This window comes from Musca autumnalis, unplaced genomic scaffold, assembly GCF_047663935.1.
Source record: "Musca autumnalis isolate F117 unplaced genomic scaffold, ASM4766393v1 scaffold_5, whole genome shotgun sequence".
Taxonomy (NCBI): Eukaryota; Metazoa; Arthropoda; class Insecta; order Diptera; family Muscidae; genus Musca; species Musca autumnalis.
This window is the reverse complement of record NW_027412088.1, coordinates 107139854-107160256: the sequence shown is the minus strand read 5'-3', so window position 1 is coordinate 107160256 and position 20403 is coordinate 107139854. Positions and strand designations below refer to the sequence as shown.

Genomic DNA, 20403 nt, shown 5'->3' with positions numbered 1-20403 from the left:
TCATGAGCACGTGCTACGCAAGCAGCACAGGACAACAATAGCACTGCAAGCCATCTCCTCACATATTAGTCAAGGACTCAACCAGAGCAAACTGAGCGATAGAACAGTCTTGTTGGCACTAGACTTATCAAAACCTTTTGATACTGTCAAACATTCCACGCTGTTTGATGACATTAAGCCGACAACCCTCCGGCCGAGTTTGAAACATTGCATAATCAATTATACATATGTGTGGACGCTACTCGTACGTGGAACTCAGGAAGAAGAAGTCGAAACCCTGTAGCGTGAAACAGAGAGTTCTCTAGGGTGGGGTGATATCTTCGGAACTCTTTAACCCCAACCACTGGTGAAATACAGGACGGTATTGAGATCTAATTTATGCGGATGATTGTACGATCTTGGCGTCAGGTGAGGTGAGAACTGAGTTGAATTTCATTGTTGATGGTTGCAGAATTCCGACCACGAACTACCCCATAATTCTAGGGGTCACATTTGAAAGCATGTTCGGGTCGTCCGCGAATGCCACAACTATCTGTGACAAGCTGAGATGTAGCAACAGGATCTCCATGTTTCTATCCGGCAGCAATTGGGGTGCAGATAAAGAAATCTTGTTGACCACATATGTATAACGTGATAAGTCGGTCTGTGGTAAGCTATGCGGCGCCAGTATGGTCCGCAAATATATGTGCAATGTGATGGAAAAATATTCAAACCTGTCAGCATGCCGCCCTGAGCGCTCTAACAGGGTGCCTCCTCATGTCTTTTGTGGACTATCTACATGAGGAAACAAATATTCTTCCAGTACAGCAACACAATCGCATGCTTTCGTTGCAGTACTTGCTCGGGTGGTACCGTGGGATCCATCCTAATTACCATATGTTGGATAGAACCCATAGGACCCCCACCCAGGCATGTCAGGAGGGATCTTCATGATGTAGATGGAGAAGTCCAACGTTATAAGAGAGAACCCCTGGATCAACAAGCAATCAGGTTTAAATAGCATTTACACGCATGCAGTCGCAGATGCCATAGACAACTATCATGTGAATGTGGTCCTCGGAGGATATCTTCCATCTAACGCAGCTGAGGCTAACTCTCCTCAGCTCTGCCACGATAAGCCAGTGTAGTTTTGACTCAACTACGTTCGGGATGATGCAGCTGTCTGAATTCCTGTAGGGCAAGGATTGATGACACCGTGCAAAACATTTACCCAACATACAGCACAGGCCCGCACAACACACTGCACTTTTCAACTGCCCTGCCAAATCTACTCAACTAACTCCGGTAGATTTGAGGTAACATCCCATCGAAGCAGCCGCATTCTTAGAACTAGAGATAACAACATGTTAAATACTGTTACAACAGCAACTACCATCGACGAAAGGATGGTAGTTTTCAACAGCCCCATATATTGGTACCACCCGATTTCACGAATTTTGATGATTTTATTTTCATTTTTATCCCGAAATGGCTGTAACTTGGCATGTGGAGTTCCCAATGGTACAGAAACTTCCCCACCAAAAATTGTGGACATAGGTCCAGGTTTTGCTATGGCACCATATAGCGGTACTACCCGATTTCAGGGATTTTGAAGTTTTTATCTACATTTTTGGCCTAAATTTGCTGTAATTTAGTTATGGGTTCCGTTGAAGGTGGAAAGGGCATATTGAGAGGGGGAAATTTAGAGGAGGTTGTTCGGAGGTTCGGTGGAGGGTGTTCGAAGGTTTGGTTCAGGTTGTTCGGAATTTTGGAGGTTCGGAGGAGGTTTTTCTTTTAGCCTCTATAAGTATATTATTCTTCACGATGGGATCTCTGAAATAAAACGCTTGCATTAAAATTAAAAATGGTGACAAAATTTAATGACAATAAACGGCACGCGTTTTATTTGAAAGATTCCATTTTGAAGCTAAGAGAATAATTGTTTGAGTACGAATGTATATATTTTCCACAAAGGAAAGCCAAACCCTCATTTGCCAACTGAATTTTCTGTTATTTAGCTGTGAAAAGTGTCAATATATGTCCTCATATTTTGAGGTCTTTTAACGGCGTCGTACTTCTACATACCACTTTCAAAAATTCGAAAAAAATTATTAGCATATTTTGAAGTACAGGTAGTATAGAATATGCCGCAAAAAATTCAAGTCGATCGGAGCAAAATTGACTGAGATATGACTGTTCAAAGTGAAGAACCCGCTGTGTTTTGTGTGTAGATCCGCAACTTAAAATGCGTTTTTTCTGAAAATGGCATTTTTGAAGTCGGCGGTGATTTGGCCTATTTTTGGACAAAAACGGTAAATTTTTTTCGATAAAGTCGAAATTTTGACTTTGACAGTTCACATTTTTTTTAAATTATTTTCCGCTTAAAGACAGATTATTAATTAGGTCGCCCACAGAAATATACGAAGATCGGCCTATCGTTTTAAAGCTATCGTTGGCACCGCAAAACGCTTTTACAAAAAAGGGTAGCCATTTACCACAAAACTATGCAACCTTTTTCAACAACAAAAATTGTAAAAATAGTATAAGATGTGCCCTTTCAGATAATAGAAAGAGCTACTTACAAATACTGGTAGTTTCTGTGCAAAAAATGTTTTCATGAAAATAAGTTGTTTTTGTTATGGCCTAACCGAACTTAGAATTGCTTTTAATTTTTTGTCTTCTTATTTCGAAGAAGTAAACTATCAATCATAATATAGAAGATATGTTTATGATCCTTACGGAGAACGAAGTTTAACTAATCTAGGTTGTACAGTGGTATAATGCATAAAGAAAAGTGTCTTCTTGAATTTACTTATTGACATCACAATTAATTACACATATCGATTGATAGCCACTTAATTAAAATGATATTGACACTCTTAGAATTAAATACCTGTGTTTGTACATATGTATCAATGTGTGTTAATCAATAATACAAACAACAAACATTTGTAGAAATAAAAATCAAATGTTATTGACACTTGAGAATTGATATTGATTAGAGATGTTGACCAAAATGCCAAAAGTAGATTAAATAACAAAATACTTAAAATGCCAAAAATAGATCGGACTTCATTTGCACATACATATATACATACATATGGCTGTAGGTACATTTGTGTATATTTCGGTCCATTCAATGGAACTGAAGACAAACAAATGTTGAACGTTGTCAACAATTATGGCCCATTGACCTACATATGTATATTCCACTTTTTTACCCACACACACATAAAACATTGACTCGTTTTGTTGCTTCTGTCTGTGATGAGTTTCAATTAGTTATTATATTTCCCGACCATAAGTTTTCGGTGTGTGTGTGTTTTAACACAAAACAATTGGAACAATGACAATGGACGAAATAAATATTCACTTCGTGGGAAAATGAAGAGAAATGTACAATACTTATTTACAGTCGATACCTTATATTTGCAAAAAATATATATCACATGTGTATGTAGAATTGTAGTCAGTCATATATTAATATGCATTTTTATGTACCTGGAGTGTCCTAAATCAAAAAATGTATTTAGAAATTTATATTATTTAATATATTTTAAATTTCTTGTACATTTTTAAATCGTTCTGTATGATTTGAAAAGGTAAAAGTACAGTAGCCTTGATGCTAAAAGTCGCAGAAGTTAAAATACGAATAACATCCATCAATGTGCGTTTTTTATTTATTGTTTTGTGTTTAATGTTGATAGTAACTCAGCGATATACGTTATGTAATTTACTGGAATAGTTCCTATATTCAATTATATCATATTTAGACTCTATGAAGCATTACTGGCATTCACATAGTTTTGCGTATAAAATTAAGGAAATTATGGAAAGTTATTGTTGCTCTACAAATTTTCTAGGACGGAATGAAAAATAACATCTGCAAATTATATATTTTTTAGGTTAGGAAACTCTTTAAGTAATTGAGGGATGCGTTCCAGGGTTCCAGGATAGTAAGGTCTTAAAGTGTATATCGTCTGATATGTCGTTATTAATTTGCCACAACTCAAATGAAGAAGTTGTATAAGTATACTTTTAGTTGAACTGGAATATTTTATATTATTTTTTAAAACTAAAATGTAATTTGGCAGCAAAAGAAGATATCAGCTGGGCTTATAGGGCCACCTTGTTATTGCATGTAGTAAGAGTATTTTCTGAACCAAAAACCAAGGAATTGAAAAAATATATACAGAGACCCGATTGCAGGAAAACTATACGTTTTAGAAAAAAAAATATTGTTTTTTGTTAAAAGCTTAAAAAGTCTCTAAAACATCGTTTTTATATAAAGTTTTAAGATTTCTCGCAAAAAAAATTCTCGCGAAATGGGATAACAGCAACATTGTTATATTACACTGTGCAACATTTTCAAGGTGATCTTGTGCAAACAATTCGAACTGAGGATTTTTTGAAAGTACACACCCAAACGACAAGAAACCCTAGTTTGGTTTTGTTGTGTCAGATCCACCTCGGATTTTATGGCCCCATCTAAACATGGTTAAATATTGAGTTTTTAAAGAAATTCGGGGCTATATCTCTGAAACCAATGCGAATCTTATTGTGACCTCTGAAGCAAATTTGTAGATAAGGACAAGGTTAAAATATTTGGAGAAATAATGAACTCGACAAAATACATTTATTGCCTCAAATTTCAAAATATATGCAAAAATTCCACAATTTCTATACATTTCGCAACGTTTCTCCAAAACCGTTAATTTTTTCTGAATATTTTCATTTGGAAAAATATTCCCTGGAATGTAATACACAACTCTTCAGAACATGTCATTGTTGTGAAATGCCTCTATGCCGTTGTTTTCAGTACATTTTTCAACGACGATTTAATAAAAATGTCAATAATGTAGTGAAATCCGAAATGCGAGAATAAACTGTTGGTGTGAACTGTGTTTGAAATACGTGTTGTAAAAGATATATAACATGAAGTAAGCATTTTAGAGCTTCAAAATGTTCTAAAGAATTGTTGAGAACTTTATTTGGAAGATTTTTGCAAAAGGCTACTTGGCTCAACTCCCAATAGTTTAGCTGATACTAACCAGAATTTGAGCAGTTATGTAAAATTCTCTATATTTTATAGGTTTTGATGCCCTAGATGGAGTTTTTCTTATGTGTTTTTTTTCCAAAGATAAGTTCTACTAGTTTAGGGCTAAAATATTGCCTAAGACAGCAAGGCCAAATTCCTATATGTTTCTGAGATAAAGGCCTGATAAATGCAAAAAAGTGTAGATTAAGCCCTATTTAGATGAGGCCATAAAATCCGATCTGGATCTGACAGGACAAAACCCTACTAGGGTTTTTGTAGTCTAAATATGTACTTTCAAAAAATGTATACTAGAAGTGGTTTGCATTTTCAGTGTTGCATAGTGTTATCGTACTGTTTTAACTAGTTCGGATAACACTGTGTGTAATTTTTTGAGTCATGTCTTATTAACCATATTCTGACTCCACAGTGTGATAGAACACCAAAAATGAGAAGACACGTATCTCGCGGGTTTTCCCTATCTCATCAACTTTCGCGGTTATAGGCCTCCAAAAGTTTGAGGCTTTGGTGTAGAAAGGGTCATTTAGTCAGGACTATATCTTCCAAACCGTTAGGAAATTTGAATTTATCTCGGAGGCAAAGTTGTAGCTCTTGTCTTAGAGAACAAAAATTGTTAACTCATATAATCCATCAAGCTTCATCTGCAAGGTCAAAATCGCCATGGTCAAATTTCTTTTAAAATTTTATCTTAAGTTTTGTTATACAGCTATCAAACCGATCAAATTTGAAGCATATATTTCCAACGTTTTCATTTTAGTTTCTATTGTACAATGAGCCTAAAACCAACAAAATGTCGAAAATATGGCGGTGTTGTTCAACGGGCACTATGGACCTATACCGAAAATTTACTACAACATAGTGGTATACATCTAATTTCTGAACTTTAAAAATACCGAAAATATGGTATTTGTTCTATGGAGTCTATTTTAAAACATGGACCGATAAAATCTGTCTTCACCAAAAAAGTACTTCTTCTTCTTTATCTGCCAATCCGTATTGATATTCCCGATTATACAATTACAAATTAGTTTAACTATAATTAACTTAACTAATTGATAAAACTATTACACAATTAAATTACATTTTTATTCAATTGTCAAAAGGCTTCTGTTTCTGGCGTCTTTCAAAAGACATCGTTCTTCTTGCAGACCAAAGTCTTAGGAGTTATATAATTTTTATTATAAGCGCTATCTGATGGACATCGAATTGGCATTTTATGCAGATTAAGAATATGTATACTAGGGTTCTTAAAAAAGCTATTTGTGATTGAATTTGAATATCGGTTCAGATATGGATATAGGTCCCATATATATTTTCTTTCGATTTCATGTATTTGATGCACCAAATACGCTATATATGCCCGATTTCAATAAAATTTAAAATTGAAATTGGTCGACATTTGTAAGATGTGTGCAGAATTTGGACTAGAAAAGTGTTCGACAACACATTTTTAAAACGGTTCAGATTTCAGGTTATCCTTTTGTTACAAAATATCACGCGGATAGATATAAGGGATAATAACAAAATATTGAAGTTCTGATTCGTTATTTAAGGGAGCGACTTTGAAGTCAGTAGAAGTCACCATTATGGTACCCAGAGACGAGTTAACCAATTTATTAAGTATCATATATCTGAGATACTTATTAACTGGGATGGGCGAGGGGGAAACAGTTACCTATATTTACTTAAGACATATGCCTATCATTATTCGAGTTAACATTGTCAAAGCAAGTGGGTGTTACCCTAAGAGTAATTTATGATGGCACAATAGGTTCATATATTCACTTGGAAAAATTACTACTATGAATAGCATATAGTCTGTATAGTCTGTTTATTGTTCTGCCTCAGAACCTGCAAGAATCTACTAATTTTTACTATTTTGTTCGATAATATAAGAGAATAATTGTTATCGTAGTAAAAAATAGTAGCTTCTTGCAGGTTCTGAGGCAGAACAATAAATTACAACTATCTTCAAACTTAAGGTACTCAATCGTAGTGCTATTCCTTATTTAATTCTTTTCTTTAAAAGGGAGAGTAGGCTCAGGTAGGCTGAATTTGTCAAAATTAAGAGTATGAAAGTATATAATGAACTTTGCAAATATCACCCACCCAGGAATGTTACTTCCTAGAACATAAAAAATGCCATAGCATAGCTTTATACAAGGCATTGAATGGGAGAGAAATATTATAAAGAATAAAGTTAATACATATAATTATAGCATTCCATTATATTTTACCTTAGTCGGGGTTGCGAAGCGCACGGGATTCAGCTAGTATGTATATATTCTTGATCAGCATAAAATTTTTAGTCGACATAACAATGCCAGTCCGTCCGTCTGTCTGTTGGAATCTATATACAGCTCGCAATATTTAAGATAGAGCTTAATAATTTGGTATATAAGTTTCTTTTACTCCTAGGATGTTTGGTATGGAACAGTTCCTCCCGATTTTGATATTTTGAAGAATTTAGCCTGAATATCTCACTGTAATGCCTGAAATTTGGTATTCTGTCTTTCTCGGGGGTATACAAATTTCCACCTGAAATTTGTCGGCATAGATCCACGACTTCATATAAGCCCCATAAAATGGTAACTACCGATTTTCCGTATTTTGCAGGTTGTGGCTCAATAAACCTCTGAAATAGCTGGAATTTGGTATTTAGTCTTCGTTGGGGATATAAAACTTTCCCCCAGAATTCCCCTCAGAACAGTACCTTCCGATTTTCGCTATTTTGAAGTTTGTGGCCTCTACATACCACCGAAATGGCTAAAATTTGGCATTTAGTCTTCGTATAAAACTTTCCACCAGAAATTTGTCGGTATAGGTCCACGTTTTCATATAGCCCCCATTTTACAGTACCTCCCGATTTTCCGTATTTTGAAGGTTGTATCTTAAATATCCTTTGAATTTCATTTTCCTAGAATATAGAAAATTTACTCGGAAAAAATATTCATGCCGTTTTGTCCAATTTTATATATTTCTAGTTTTTTTTTCAAATTTTCGGACCGACATTGATGTAGTATGTATTTGTGTGTTTTGGAAAGAACAATGTTGTGGATATTTCGCTTCGGAAGTGGATGTAAATCCGTATTTTGGAATCTCAATGGGTAGAAAACCTTCATACGGAAAATGAACAATATAAAGTGATTGTCATCATTTGAAATATTCTGCTCCTCCAAGGAATAAGCCCTAACGTGGGGGAAGAGTTTTGTACTTTCATAAACAAAAGGAAAGTTATTGTTCCTATTTACTTCAATACAGTTCTTGGTGGAGGGTATAAAAAGATCGGCCCGGCTGAACTTATATTTGTAGTGTTTTTTTTTAAGTATGTACAACAATAAAATATGTATGTATGTATCATTTTCAGAAAAAAATTTAATATTAAATTATTTCAGTAATGAAAACTTCAATATTATGAACAAGAAATAATTGTTAGAACAAAATCATACATATACTAAAATATGGATTCAAGTAACATCCCAGCAAACACAATGTCGGACGTCCGACGCGTCTGCTCAAAGTCGGAAGTTTTTTCCGACGCGTCTGACCGACTTCAGTCCGAACTCTGTCCGGTTAGTCTGACGAACTTTTTTTCCTCTCTCCCTCTCTCTCCGAAGGGATTTTTTCTATTTTCTCTTGTGCTGCTTTGGCAATATTTATTATATATAAGCAGAAAGTCGGATGTTTCTTCCGACTTTCGGATCGAATTCAGGCCGAACTCGGATGTTTTTTTCCGATTTTGGTTTGCTGGGATGTAGTCAAGCATGGAAATTGGAAAAAAACTACATATGTATGTATTTATAAAAATCAGATAACGAATATTCATCGGATATTTCCTCTGCAAATACGAGGAAAAATTATACATTTCCTCCTTTCTTCTTTTTTTGTTTAAAACAACATAGAGATATGTACGCTTTTTCGTTATAAAACAATTATATTATTGTTTATAGTTTAATGCCAAAAAAACATTGTTTATTTGTATATGCACACACTCAAATATACAAAGTAATACACACACATTAATAATATACACACATGTGTTATGGACATGCTGACCGATATAAACAAGAAAATGAAACCATTAATGACGTCAATTGATCAGTTCTCGAGTAAGTTGGAAAAAGTAAGCAAAAACTCATTTGTTTGATATATTGTTATGGTAGATTTTTGTTGTTTTTCTTCTGTCTTAAAGTTTGTAAAGAAATAAACAAAAAAAAAAAAAAATACTCTATACACTTCACTTCAAGGTAAGATGTAAACGGATGACCTTTTCAATGAAAGTTTTCTTTCTTGTCCTCAATAATTCAAGGTCAATGAATGGGGGAAGACGACATGAACAATTAATTTTCTTGTTGTTTGAGAATTGGAACGTCCCCCCATACCATTGCTATCGCAAACGATTAGTTTTCGAATGTTTTTCGATAGTTTTGCGGATATTTTGTTCGAAAACGACACACGAGAACGAATTAAAAACGATTCATTCGTCGCTCAGTTTGTGGTAGGAAAACCTTCGAATTCGAATGTCGTTAATAATATTATTAGCGAATGAAAGATGATAGTTTTTACGATAGTGCCGAAAAAGCATTTTTGGCGGAGTTTCGATTTTATGATATTTTTCTGTTATGTACCTTTTCTTCTTTGTAATGTTTGCGATTCAATGCGTGTAACAGTTTATAAACATTGTTGTCTTGTATTTGTAACCAAGCTATATGTTGTGTTTATCATCACTTCTTGTTAATATTATAAGTAGCATTTATATCGAAAATATTTGGGGGTAGTACATTCAATGGACAATGTTTAAAAACTATTTAGATTTTTATTGATCGTAGCTATGCGCGGTGTGCAAGAATGGGTTTCGATATTTGAACCTGTGCTGGCAAATATTTTGTTCTTATGTTTTGTGGGAAATTCGAAAAGTGAGGATCATTCACATTTTAATGGGAAGACTCGATACTTAAAGAGATTGGTTTTCACCAAAAACCATCAAATCTGAAAAGCTGAAAAAGCCATTTGAAAATTCCCTACGCGGGGATGAAATCATGATTTTGATAACAATAAGCAAATTTTGCAATGCCGTCTGTTCTTTTTGTAAACATTACTCTCTGTAATAGAGAGTAATACGAACATAAGCCATTGGGGAATACTCCAGACTTAAGCAATCAAAAAATATATTTTACTTTTTCTCTACAATTCTGAATACGCTGCTATTCTAAAGTTCTAAAGGGTTCCAGCTCCAAATCGATTTTGGAAGCCAGCAGAAGGGGCACTTTTCTCATATCAATGCGTATATATGCGTAGTATATAGTCACAACTGTTGTAAATATTGGCTGTATTACGATGCACCATGACGTTCAACCTTTCCACTTTAAAAATCTATTGATGTGATGTTTAAGAAGATAGCAATTTAAGGCCAGGTCTTACATTCGTCTTACGAAAGTATGACAAGGTTTTTTGACATAAATGTGGGAGTGTGTATAGTAAAAAATTGATCCACATTAAACCCTCACGTTGTTAAGAGTACAGTTAAAATTGTCATGGAACTCTACGTTTGTTTGCAAAAATTTAGACAACCAATTGGACCAAAAAATTTTCCTCAACATGTTTTTCGTAATCAAAATAATGATGATAAAACACGCTGTATAATTGCTAATTTCTACAGATATATATAATTGTTCCACAAACATCCCATAAGGGACAAGGGAGACTTCTCTCATATCAATGAGTGCACCCCGATTCATATTAGCTCAATGATATGGGACCTAAAGTTTATCGCCGAGTCCGAATGGCGTGTCTAAGACACCACGTTTGTAGAGAAGTTTTACATGGCTGAAATACTAAGGAAATGTCGCCAACATTACTGAGGGGTATTTTGCCACCGTTGAAAAGTGCTTTGATGTTGCCTGCCCGGGGAATCGAACCCACGAGCTAATGTGTGCAAGACGGGTGTGCATACCATTGCACCACGGTGGCACTAAATTTCTACAGATAACAATGTTTAAAAAAGGTTGCCTTCATTACGCTGAGGGCCTGCCTCGACGTGTGGAGGTTTTCTACCCATTGAGATTCCAAAAAGCCAAGTTTCATCCTCACATCGTTTTTATTTCCAAAACCAATATTTGAAACTTTCCTAACCTGGATATATATGCATAGTTTTTTGCGAGTATGTTTTCCATATTCTGGGAACACAAACTTCCAATTAACAACCAATTCGGTAAAAAGTGTGACTAAAATTTTTTAAAAAAAACCTTAAATCGCGTGGTACTTTCATATGGGTTCTATAAATAAATTTGTCATTCCGTTTGCAACACATCGAAATATTCATCGGAGACCCTATAAAGTATATATATTCTTGATCAGGGTAAAATTCTAAGTCGATGTAACAATGTCCGTCTGTCCGTCCGTCCGTCTGTTGAAATTAAGATGCAGCTCGCAATTTTTAAGATAGAGCTTTGTAATTTGATACAGAAGTTTCTATTACTCCTAGGATGTTTAGTATTGCAAATGGGTTATATCGGTCCACGTTCCGATATAGCCCCCATAGAACGGTACCACCCGATTTTCGGTATTTTGAAGGTTTTAACTTCATTATCACACAAAAGTGGTTGAAATTTGGTACTTAGCCTTCGTTGGGGGTATAAAACTTTCCCCCAGAATTTTGTGGACAAAGGTCCACGCCTTCATATAGTCCCCATAGAACGGTATCTCCCGATTATCGGTAGATTGAAGGTTGTGGCCTCAATATTCCTCCGAAATGACTGAAATTTGGTATTTAGTCTGCGTTGGGGGTATACAACTTTCTCTAAGAAACTTTTCGGTATAGGTCAACACCTTCGTATAGGCCCCATAGAACGGTACCTCCCGATTTTCGGTAGATTGAAGGTTGTGGCCTCAATATTATTCCGAAATGGCTGAAATTTGGTATTTAGTATTCATTTGGGGTACAAAACTTTCAACAATACCTCCCGATTTTCGGTATTTTGATGGTTGTGGGCACAGTCTTCGTTGGGGGTATAAAATTTTCCATATGAAATGTGTCGGTATAGGTCGACGCCTTCATATAGCCCCCATAGAAGCGCACCTCCGGATTTCCGGTGTTTTGAAGTTTGTGGCATCAATATTACTTCGAATTTCTTGAAAATTGGTATTTAGTCTTCATTGGGGGTAGAAAACTTTCCTCCAAAAATTTTTCGGTACCGGTTCACGCCTTATTATAGCCCCCATAGAACGGTACATCCCGATTTTCGGTATTTTGAAGGTTGTGGCCACAAATGGCAGAAATTAGGTATTTACTCTACGAGGGAGGTAAAAACCTTTAGTCTTCCATGGGGTTATAACATATTCCAGAAGTTAACTATCTGTATAGGTCTAGGTCTTCCTATATCCGCCATAGAAGCGTACCTCTAGATTTTCGGTAGTTTGAAGGTTTTAGCCACTTTATCTTACCGAAATATCAGAAATTTGTTATTTAGCCTTGTTTGAGTTTAAAATTTTCAGTAAGAAATATTTCAGTATAGGTGGACGTTTTGATATACCTCCCGAATTTCAGTATTTTGAAAGTTAGCCACATTGTTTTACCGAAATTGCTGAAATTTGATATTTAGTCTTCTTCATAAAAAATAGGAAACTAATTGTTCAATTTAACTTAATTACAATTCGAGGTGGAGGGTATTCGTACTTGTTGTACCTGTCATTGAAAAATTTGTTGCGTAAGAAAATATGTAAAATGCATAAATTTTGCATATGCAAAAATTTATGCATTTTGCATAATTTTCCATATGTCATATGTTTCGATTGCAATTTAGTCAGAAGACAAAAATATGCCCAGTCCTAAAATTTGACATGAATCGGACCAAAAATAGCTTCTAGTCGTTACGATCATGACTACAACATTATATTCTATATATCTTATGTAAACGTTTTTTAGTAATCAACCTCTTTTTATTTTATTTTTTTTTTCAGGTAAGAAATGGTCCTTTTAAAAGTAAAGGTAACTAAACGATGAAATTAATCGACAATTTCAAAATTCCTTACATATCGTACCTTTTCAACAAAGGGGTAGTAACCCAAAATTTCTTATTTTTCAGTAGATACAAAAAAACTGGATACATTAACCCAGCAAAAAACCTCCCAAAATAATGGGTTTTTATAGTACTTTTGGTAGTCGTAACTACTTACAAAACCCCCTTCTAACCCATTATTTTAACAAGGGCATGTCGCACTGAGTGACTAGTTATTCTATGACCAATATAACCACTAGAATAACTAGTTATTTCATGGCCACTGGAAGTGGAAAAAATTTTTTTATTTCGCAATCTTCCGGATTTGAACACACGAACTTCTGCTTTGTAGCCTAACACACTCGGCCACGCGAAAAACGTAGGAACCGATCGCCGAGACGTTTTTAAAAAATAAGACAATTTGATTTCAACGAAATCAGTGCTAAATTAAGACTGTCGTTGTACTTTATTAACTTCAATAATATACCTTTACAGTGTTTTTGATTTTATGCTTACTTAGCTAGATTATAATTAAAGTGAACGAAATATTATGAGCTGATTTTAATTCGTAGAATTGTTTATCGTCCATTTTAATAATTTGGAATTTATTTATGCTGAATGAATATAATTTGAATAAAAATAGGTAAAAAACTTTTTAAGTTAAACGGTTTTATGTTAAACATACATTGCAATGTTTAAGATAAATGTACTAAAAACCAAAAAATAATAAAATAGATACAGTCGTGGGAATTATAAACATATGCATAGACTAGACTAAAATAAAACCGTGGGGCACGTCAATTGTCTACAAATTATCGACTTAATGTGCGATAGAAGAATCGTTTAATTCGTCGTTAGGCAGTTGGCCCGCAGACGGTGAGGAAATTACTTACTATTTTCTTGCTCATGGAAATTCCAATAGTTATACACTCCATGTAAATAAAAGAGATGTTTCAACTAGTTTATCGTTGGACATTCACACTGCTGGCTAGCGAGGAATCGTTTCACTGCTCGTAGTTTGTCTTTAATCGACAAAGTACTACTCGCTCACCACTATGAAACCCTAAAACTCGCTTATAATGGAGCTTGCTAGCTTGTTTCCTCATTCTAGCCCTACTTATCACACGTCCATCGTTGTCGGTTGAACAACTGCCTAATTATAGAGTAACATTACAAAACAAACATTTTAATCAACGATTGTAAACAATTGACGTGCCCCACGGTTTTATTTTAGTCTAGTCTATGCATATGTTTATAATTCCCACGACTGTATCTATTTTATTATTTTTTGGTTTTTAGTACATTTATCTTAAACATTGCAATGTATGTTTAACATAAAACCGTTTAACTTAAAAAGTTTTTTACCTATTTTTATTTTCTAGTTTTTAGTTTTTATTTCGCATTCTGTTTAATTAATTTAGTGCTTCATTATTGCAAGGTTTCTTGCCCGTTAGTTTATTGCAGTCCAACTGTACCGCTAAAAACGTACCGCTAACGACGTATCATTTTTAGCCACCCTAACGCCACACAGTCCTCAACACGATAAAAAATCTTGACTTGGGTGGTGGATTCAGGCTGGATTAATCCGATACCTAAATTACAGATTCAATTTCTAAATTTAAATCTTAATTATACGCCATTTAGTGGCTGCGCCCATCTTAAATATTGAGGTTGTATAGTGCACTGTATTCTTCTTGTCAAGCCCTTTTATTTGATACCCATATTGGTGGGATTGATAAAAAATTGTTATCAGCCATTTGGTAGCGGCGGCCATCATAGATTTAAATTTTGCATAGTAAATTGTATTCTACTTGTAGAGACCTTTCATTTGATATCCATGTTGATGGGATTGATAAAACCTAAGTTATCCGCCATTTTGTAGAGGCCGCCATCTTGGATTTTAATTTTATATAGTACATTGTATTCTACTGGTTGAGCACTTTCATTTGATACCCATATTGATGGGATTGATAAAACCTACGTTATCCGCCATTTTGGATTTAAATTTTTTATAGTATATTGTATTCTGCTTGTTGAGTCCTTTCATTTGATACCTATATTGATGGGAATGATAAAACCTACGTTATCCGCCATTTTGTAGCGGCCGCCATCTTGGATTTCAATTTTTATAGTATATTGTATTCTGCTTGTTGAGCCCTTTCATTTGATACCCATATTGATGGGATTGATAAAACCTACGTTATCCGCCATTTTGTAGCGGCGGCCATCTTGAATTTATAATTATAATGAATAAACATAATTGTATTGTCACCAAATTCCAAAGTGTATACAAAATTTCAGATTAATCGGTTGACAGGAAGAGGGTGAAATTTGAATTACTAAATTTGACCCAAGAATAAATAATAAAACAAACGGGGTGAGCTAAATAAAACCATTTAAAAAAAGGTTTTATACCGGAAATGGTATTTGGGTTACCTATTTTGGTTATTTATTTCGTTTAAAAATTCCTGGAATTTATCATGTTTGTGGAAGGTGTTTGCATATGTAACTCGCGTACGAACATTAAGGGTTGTTTAAGCGGGTACATGTGCACCAGCAACTGTTCTTTGTTTTTTTTTTAAGTATCCGGCCGGCGGTGAGCGTTGAACACACAAGCTCTTTGCCACAGTACTCATTACTTAGTAATGAGTAATAAGTAGTTATTTTTGTACATATTACTTTGTAATGGGTTACATAATGACTAACGGATCCAAATTTTTGCTGGGTAATAGTAACTTTGAAGTCGTGAAGAGTGGCATGACAGTAATTTTTGATTAAAGAGTAGACATAATAATGGGAGACTTTTACAGTGGGCGGAGTTAAGCATTAGGTATAATTTTTCAATAAAAAGTGAAAATTTCAAAATTTTGAGTTACTACCCGTTTGTTAAACAGGTGCGATATATTAAACATACATATTTAATACGACCATCAAGGTGCTGACCGATTTTATTTTCATTCAAGTTTAACGCACAAAGTTTAACGCACAAAACAGTAATAATATTTACTATACATTTATATACATTTTATTGATCGGATACAATTAAAAAATGAAATGTTTATTATTTCGAAAATATTCCATATATACACTGCAAATACTTTTTTGCTTGCCATGCATTTCACGACAAATTGTTGGGCGATATTTGTTTTTACATGAAATTACCAATTTCATTCAACAACATTAAATAATGCCGTGGGTGACAAAGCAAAATAAAAAGAGGAATAGTCTACAAAAATACAATATTTTTATATGTATATTTTACTGTAGTATGAAAATATACAAAATGCAACAAAGAATCTTCTATATAGTTTTCTGGTTGTAAGCATCATGATATATGCGTTAATGTATGTGTGTGTTTCTTTTACGATTATTATTCTGATATATCCTCAGCCGGACAATGACGTACTTTTTAAATGAAAATACGACATTCATTGTCCAAATTACGGTACCATTTTTATGATACGATATTCGTCGATTATAACTCATTCAGAATCTGAATTTAATTACCAATTCTGTTTTTTATAATGGCAGAATTAAAAGCAATACCCATAAATAACTAGAATACTGCAGGATGCAGTTGCTTTTGGCCCAGTAGGACCCACAATTGTAAATTATTGGCATCATAGACAAAAACGGAGAACTACAATTTCTCATATTTACATAAATTTTTGTAATATTAGTAAAAAATATAAATAATTACTTTAATAAATTTCACTTGTTTTCAATTCCTTGTAACATCCATTTTCGGCAATTAAATTTCCCATCTCTGACACACTACATAGTTTCTTGTGATCATTGTACTCTTTTTCTCTCCTTCTTCTCTCTAACGAACTTGTTTCTCTGAGTTATTTTCAAAATGTTTCACTTGCCAGCAAATCATTATCGAGCAGAGAAAGATCCACAAAACATCTCTGATGTGCTCGTCGTGAACGATTCCCGACATCCGACATGTTACGTGCAAAAGACGATGCTTGTTTTTGGTGTAATTTGAAAAATTGTTCCGTTTTTCCTTTAGGTTTTCTTTAACATCTGACGGCTTTTGTTCACACGCGCCACTAGTGTTGTGTAGAAAAAAATAAATTTTCTACAAAAATAATTTCTTGATTCAAATCAGTCGGTTTCTTCATATTGAACAAAAATCATACGAATTCGTGGCATAATATACGATTTATTTATTCCCCATCCCAGAAGAAAAAGAAACACTACAGAAAAATTAATTTTGAAAATGTGTTTTATATAAAAAAAAGAAAAAACAAATTTAATTATGTGATTTTTAAAATTAAATTTAAGCAACTTAAAATTATGTTAAGAAACAAAAAATAACCATTGGAAATAAAATATTCTGAAGTAGTTTCCGTTCAAAAGTACTCAGATTTTTATTCTTAAAGTATAAAAAGTTCAAATAAGCAAAAAAAGGAAGGAGAAACAAGTCCTGTGCTAAAAGTGTGCCCCGAAAAAAAAAGAATTAAATCCAGTTTAAAAACAGATATAATTTCCAAAAACACGAAGCAGAAAAAAGAAGAAGAAAAACTATTTAAGTAAACTAAACTTTGCCAACCAGTTGCATTTGATGTCTGCCATTTGTAGTTGCTTTTTCGCCACTATTTTCCAGTTGCGACAAAGTTTTTAATAAAGAAATTGTTGTTGGTAAGTTTCATCGGTAACATTTACAATGTAAGCAAACAAGAAATAGAAGAAGCATAGTAAATAATAAGAAGTGAAAAAATAAGTTTCGTGTTTCCTGTGAAATTTTCTAGTGACGAGGCAGGCGCTTACAAAAATAAAAGCAAACACCGACAAGAAAAATATCATGAAGAAGAGGGGAAGAAGAAGACTAAGAAAAAATAGAATTTGTTGTTCAGATTATGACCTAAATATCCATCATGTATTTTTTTGGTAGTTTTTGTTGTTGCTGCCGGGAGGAAATAGAAGGAAAAACTATTTTAAAAATTTCCAACTCATAAGAAGTGTAGTGGTAGTGCGCCACCATCAACGTGTGTTGGAGATGTTTCTACAAATGACGACAACACGACGTTGATGACGACAATCGAGATGGTGATTATGATGTTGTTTCTGTTGATGTTGTTGTTGTTATTGTTCGCAATGCCCAAGTATTTTATAAATCTATTCATGTTGATATTCTTAACTTTATTAAATCATCTATCCCAAAAAAAAGAAAAGCTATAAAACAAAATACAACATATGCACACGATGTAAAGTGCCATTCGTATTTCAGGGAAGATGCTGCAGTTGTATGCATGTAGGTAGGTGCATGCATTTTGTTAACAAACATAAATGCAATATCCAAAAATGGACGAATGTAATAACCATGGATGGATGAAGTGTGAAATGATGTATTTTTTATATTTCCACCACATGACAAATATTTATATTCGTTACGTTGTTGCTGATGAGCCTATATCTATTTTTGTGAAATGTGAAATTTGTTTTTGTGAAAGAAAGAAATGGTTTTAATTAATTTTTGTTGAAAAAACACACATGCCAAAAAATAATTTGAATGGTCTTTTTTTCTAACGAAATTAAAAGAAACATCATCGACTAGTGGTGATAAATGTAATATTTCGCTCTAGTTCCATAATTAATTCAATTAGTAACACACATATACATATATTAGATTGTGGGAACAAATATTTGTAATTTAAATTGGTTTTTGTTTCGTATTTATTTTAAGTGTCTAAATATTGGCTCAACCAAAAGAGTTAGAATTTAATCACTATTCTCAGAATCTTTCGTTTTTTTATTTTAGAGGAAATAGGTTGATTGGATTATCAGGGGATTCTAAAGAAACATATCGTTACTATCTATTAATAGAGAAAGGTCATTGAGCATAGTTGTAGCTCAATGACCGATCGTACTGCACGATAAAATTAAAGAATCCTTTTTTCCATAGAAACCAAGTAAGGAAAAATCCTATTGGTGATGATCGGACAATATTTGGGGGATAAAATGATAAACATTTTGATTTAAAAAAATCAACATGTCAATGAGTCGTACGCCAACTAATTGGCGTTATTAAAGAAGAGGGTCTGACCTTGAGGAGATTTGGCTCTCTAAAATCTGAAAATGACGACGATTTTATTGGGCAGATCAAAATTTAAAGTAAAGAGATTGTGAACCCAAAATGGTAAATTTGGAAAACATCTAAATATCTTCATTAACCACGGTGCTCTTGAACTAAAATATAAATGGAAGGTGCTTAAACCTGGGAAGTTTTTGCGGTTTCTGAAACTACAATGTTCATAGATGGGAAAAACCAAAAACAAAAAAAATCGCCGGAACGCTTTTTAAATAAATCGCGACTCAAGCTGACATTTTTAAGAGTTTTTAAGGTTTCCTAAAAACCCAAAAAAACCCTAAAAATGTCAATTTGATTTTTTTTGTTTTTTGATTTTTCTCATCTATGAACATTGTAGTTTCAGAATCCGCAAAAACTTCCCAGATGTAAGCACCTTCCATATAAATTTGGTTCTAGAGCACCGTGTAACATAAAGGAAACAATAAAGTTGTTTACTTTGTAGCCATGATATGGGTCCTACATTTTATCGCCGAGTCCGAAAGGTGTGTCTTACCCCACAACTTGTTGATAAGTTTTTCATGACTGAAATACTCAGAAAATGTAAGCCAACATTACGCTGAGTTGAGTTGCCATCGCCGAAAATTTTGATTCTGGTTGGGGATTGAACCGCAGACCTTCTGAATGCAGGCAGACGTGTTTACCACTGCACCGCGGCGTACGCTTATTGATAAAGAGAGAAGTCTCCCTTGTCATTTTGGGGATGTTGTGGAAACATATGTTCAAATGTATTTATTTGGAAGACTTGTAGCATGTTTCTCTAAAGCGATTCCAGACCAAATTCGTTGGAACTACTAACAAACTTCTGCTTTTATAATCTGGTTCTTTATAATTGCTAGTGGGTACATTGTTTAGCGAAAAGAGTGATTGTCAATGGTGCAATCTATACATATAGCAATATTTCTCTCAAACCTAAGACTATTTCCGGTACCTTCCTCACAAAAGTTCAACATTTTCGCTTAAGTGCAATTTTAGGGCTATTCGAGGATTTTTTAATACCCTCAGCTTTAGGCTAAAGAAATAATAGTTTTGGTCCCTAATATGTTTGGACGAAATTCGTTTGTCTGTGTGTTTGACCGGCTGGTGCTCACGTTTATTCTACAATAAATCAATCGATATAGTCTAAACTTTTTACCTCGTAATAGAAGATGGTTCAAACCGATCCACTCCTTAGGGTACCTCCCCCACAATAGTTCGAAAATTTTCGCAAAAACGGTGAGCACGACGAATAGATCATGTTCGCATATTGGCTGTATTTGTCCACTCCTTCGTGTAAT

At 34.1% G+C, this 20403-nt stretch overlaps 1 protein-coding gene across 28 annotated transcripts in view; it reads left to right on the top strand.

Annotated features, from left to right (window-relative positions):
* Positions 1 to 20403, top strand: part of tn (tripartite motif containing protein thin) — a 188311-nt gene that overhangs the window by 51772 nt on the left and 116136 nt on the right. For 4 of the 28 annotated variants that reach the window (XM_073990665.1, XM_073990651.1, XM_073990660.1 and 1 more), the window contains exons 1-2: positions 16910 to 17014; positions 17323 to 17679. The exons of 8 other annotated variants lie outside the window; for them this stretch is intronic. The gene's annotated coding sequence lies outside the window, so the exon portion shown is untranslated. Of the gene's footprint in view, positions 1 to 16905; positions 17680 to 20403 lie in introns of those variants that run through there. 16 more of the 28 variants (XM_073990650.1, XM_073990659.1, XM_073990646.1 and 13 more) reach the window with 7 other exon arrangements.